Source organism: Leptidea sinapis, chromosome 40 (genome assembly GCF_905404315.1).
Source record: "Leptidea sinapis chromosome 40, ilLepSina1.1, whole genome shotgun sequence".
Classification (NCBI taxonomy): Eukaryota; Metazoa; Arthropoda; class Insecta; order Lepidoptera; family Pieridae; genus Leptidea; species Leptidea sinapis.
Window position 1 is genome coordinate 2,669,558 of NC_066304.1, and position 4,437 is coordinate 2,673,994.

At 31.8% G+C, this 4,437-nt stretch overlaps 1 long non-coding RNA gene across 2 annotated transcripts; it reads right to left on the reverse strand.

Moving 5' to 3' along the window:
* Positions 1 to 1,216: 1,216 nt before the first annotated feature.
* LOC126976349 (uncharacterized) lies at positions 1,217 to 3,931 on the reverse strand. Of its 2 annotated transcripts, XR_007731889.1 has the most exons (5): positions 3,794 to 3,931; positions 3,452 to 3,535; positions 2,715 to 2,783; positions 2,182 to 2,267; positions 1,217 to 1,401 (listed from the first exon to the last, which is right to left on the reverse strand). It is a non-coding gene; the product is annotated as an uncharacterized LOC126976349 (long non-coding RNA). The 2 variants fall into 2 exon arrangements; XR_007731888.1 differs by lacking the exon at positions 2,182 to 2,267.
* Between the last annotated feature and the right edge of the window lie 506 nt (positions 3,932 to 4,437).

Consider the following 4,437-nt stretch of genomic DNA (forward strand, 5'->3'; position numbering starts at 1 on the left):
TTTTTAGCTTGTTTTATTATATACATTATGCACAATTCACGATCAGTCATTTTAAACAAAAATGTACTAACTAATATTCAACTACCAACACAACTTTCATCAGATTGTTTTTATTTTGAGCGAATCGTCTACAAAATCTTACATACTTATTATTATATAATATTACCTTATGAACATTAACGGTACAGAAGTAGCTTTGGTAACTTCATTACAAATAGAAACAACAAGCGATATACAACTAACGCTGAGATAGAAAGTAACAAAGCTATTGATGTTGCATCTCTATCACGTAACCAATTTTATTATTTGTCCCAACTTTGGGGCAAACAAACAAAGAGCTATCATGTGATCCGTTGGCGAATCGTATTTTTGTGGTTTTATTGTTTTGAGACATAATATTTGTTGTGATAATAGTATTTTTATTAAAGTAGTTATAAAAGTTAACAATATGGTTGCCATTGTGTCTTGCTACCAAAGCCGTAGTTAATATAAAAAAATCAAGGAATTCGCTTCGTTCCACGCGTAAGTATAGATTTAGTAGTGCAAATTTGCAAAATGGAACACGAGAGCTACATATATGCGCAAACGCTAGAACTAGCCGCAATTTTATGACCACTGACCAGTGGGCAGTGAGTTAGTGACACAAATAAAGAAAAGTTGAAATGTTTCAAAGCGAGTGACAGCTGACAAAGCTTTCTTTTTCGGGCCAACTAACAGATGACACTACAGTCTTCTGAAAACGTCTTTTTAAGGCGTCTGTCCCACCCCTGTGCGGCTCAATCGGTTAGCGCTAGTGGTCGCGACGCTCGATCAAACGATTTGTGATTGGCGGTTCATATCTACTGCGAGAGAACCAAAGAGTATAATAATATATAGGGAAAAGAGAGTCCTCTCTACGCATTATGAGCTGTCTATTTGAAAACTAGCGCCATCTGAAAATTGGCCCCGAAAATAACTATATATTAGCTCGAAATTATGAAATTCATTTTTAATTTTGTGACGCAATTAAATAACTAACTCTACTTTTTAATGTAGGTATTGCAATTTTTTACCATGTTGAAATTGCGCGTAGAGTTAATAATTTAATTTTGCCACAGGATAGAACATAAAGGATAGGATTTAGTAGTGTTGGTATGAGTAATTGAAGTTATTGGGTGGGAGAAATAAAAAGCAATGTTTGCATATTATTTTTCATTTTTATAATGTTTATGTTTATCATAATATTGTTGGGCATCTGTTTTTGTTTCGTCTTCACCCACATATGTTAATTTTCCGGACAAAATTCGATTGATCGATCTGCACCACCTTTTAACCTTGCTTTGAAAGATTGTCCTTTTTTTCGCAAGCGCGATATTTCTGCTTGAAGATGCTTGATCTTTGTGCGCTGTGGAGCCATTAGATCTGTGAAAGAATGTTTAATTTACAAATTGTATAGTATAATATATGTATTATATGGTATTAAATAAATGGACAATATGAAAAGGGATTCAGTCTTAAAGTCTATATATATAAAAATGAATTGCTGTTCGTTAGTCTTGCTAAAACTTGAGAATGGCTGGATCGATTTGGCTAATTTCGGTCTTGAATTTTTTGTGGAAGTCCAGTAAAGGTTTTGATAAGAAAAATAATTTAATATGTACAGCACGACGTCTGTCGGGTCAGCTAGTAATGAATAAAATTATATTCAAAATTTCATTCCCACACGGACATTAGCTGTTCTCAATCCTATCAGGTACCAATGCAGCCTTCATCAAAAAAGACATTTGGCTCAATAGTCTTATGTCATGTCATGCATTAATCTGCTGTTATAAAATTACTGTCACATTTATGGTAAATGTTTGTTAAATAAAGACGTTTCGAATTTCGTATTATGTTTAATTTCTTATGAGTGTTGTAATATTACATCAAAGCCCGCCAATGTCAGGTGTGCTACTCCCTAACTTTGTTGACTCACATACTACAAAATAAATGATGGGCCATTACAAGAATTTTGCTGATTTTTGTCCCCAGCTCCGGGACTTTGAGGGAACTACTTTGCCGACCTAGACAAAAATCATAAACTATGCCAAATTTCATACAAATTTATTCAGCACTTTTTGGATAAAAAAGTATAAAAACAATATTTTTTAAAAGAAATCAGAATCTTTCCCATTTGTAATATTAGTATAATAATATTAATACCTTTTCCAGCTGTTCTTTCAGGCTTGCTAATAAGACTATGTTCCAGCATCACCAGCACCTTGCTGAAGTAAATTGTTGAGATGCATCTGAAATTGGAAATAATACTTATGTAGTTTGTTGCCCACTTTGTCAGAGTGAATTTTAACTATACTTTTCAAATCATTTCAATCGTCAATTTCAATCAGACAATAATGGAGAAAAATAAAAATAAAACCAAAAATCAAATCACAATGAAGTAGCCCTCAGAAAATGTAGAACCAGGGCAGCATTTCTTAAGAGTCTAGAGCTCAAATTAAATCACAAGTTGAAATAAGCTGTCAAACAAAACCATTATAGAAAAAAAGACATACCGACACTACTCACAAAATTGAAAATTATAAAATTTTGTTTTTATTTTTGGTTTAGTTGTGTATATAGATAGAATTATATTATATAATATTTTGGTATGTGTTCAAAACAAAATATAATCATTAATTTACATATATTTATTATTAATGATAATAGCTAATTTGAAAAAAATATGTGAATTTTACCTGCAGCCACAGGTTGGAATGTTGTTGAAGTTGATGCTTTTTCTAAAATAAAGTTGCTCACATATGGCTCTGTAAATAATAAATATAATAATAGATTAATGATTATTTATTATTTGTATGCCACAGAGAACCGGAGAACTTTTATTGTGATTTGTAAAATCTTATGTAAATGAAATGAAATTATGAAGACTATATTATATGAAAACATGACATTAAGATCAAGATCAAATGTGGGATTTTCAATCAATAACATTTTATGGGCCCAAGATTTTAAAATTACAACCAAGAAATACATCAAAATTTTGTATGTGTATATCCATAAATATCAATAATTTTAAGAAGATACATAAAAGACATGGGATTAAAAGCAGAACAAAATCAAATTGTCAATGCCCATTTCTAGGCTAAATTTTGACAGATTTTTATCAGCAATTGAGTTTGACTTTATATTCTTTCTGAATATTTTATTTGAAATAGGATATAATATCACTTACAGAAAGTCAATACTACCTATTGGAAAAAGTATACCTCAGACCTGAGAAGTAAGGGCATAAGATACTCAGCGGGCTTCTTTTTTTGCATAAAAATATGATTACAATGTTAAATCATACAATAAAATTTATTGTTTAATACCCTGAGGGTGGCCGCTCCATGCCATTTCTGTGGTATCATTAAGAATGTCACTTATGTTATAGTAACCTTGACGACATTGTAAATAAGTTTTAAAAATTATTTACCTGAACAGTCTTGCTGTATTATTGTAGGCAGTAAATGTTGTGTGGATGAAGCTTGTCCTAAGATTACTTGACTCTAAACTTGTCCTGAAAATTAATGTGAATATGTAAAGATTATGTTTTATCAATTTAATGATTTACATTGCTAATGAACCAGTTTCAGCTAGAAATGCTACCATTGAATTTTGAAATCACAACTGTGTAAGAAAATCAGGTGTTTCCAGAATGATATACCTTCAAAAAAACCATCAATTCAACAAAGATTCTTAGTGGTGTAACTAAATCTGACAGAATATGGAATAGAATCGAATATTAACTCACTATGTGTTAAATTAGGGGACTTACCAGGCAGATGAAGCATCGAAACTGCCAATGGGCCTAGCCGTTGATTACGACTTCTGTGTCTGTCAGAAAAGTGTATATATCACAAATTTTCTTCTTCTTATAATATTCAAAATCAGATGTTTCAGGGTTTCTACCAACAGGACTGACCCAAGTTATAAACTGCTCAGGAAATTTGACAGCATCTGGGAAATGATGCATTGGAATCTCTGAAAATAATAAATAACATTATTAAATAAATTGAGTGACTATTAAAGCCACCAGACAAATTGTGATAACCTAGTGTTATGACCATTGGGCTAGTATTAGGATTTATACTCATATATTGACTTTCTCTTGATAAAAACGGTGTCAGAAGCCAGCACAGCTGTCAATTATTATTAAGTGTATATTAGTCAGGGGGAGTCTGAAGTCTGACATAAGGTGATTTGAGGGATTGGAGTTTCATCTTTCGGTCAACATAAAGAAAAACGGTATGTTTATAATAGTTTTAACCATGATTGCAAATTCAATCTACGGACCGGTAGTAGAACCTGAGATTAGAACCAACCTTATATGATACTTTATTTATCGCTAGATTAGTCAATAAACTATACTGTTAAGATTTAAGAGAATAATTTACTTAACACGGAGCGCACAACCGAAAG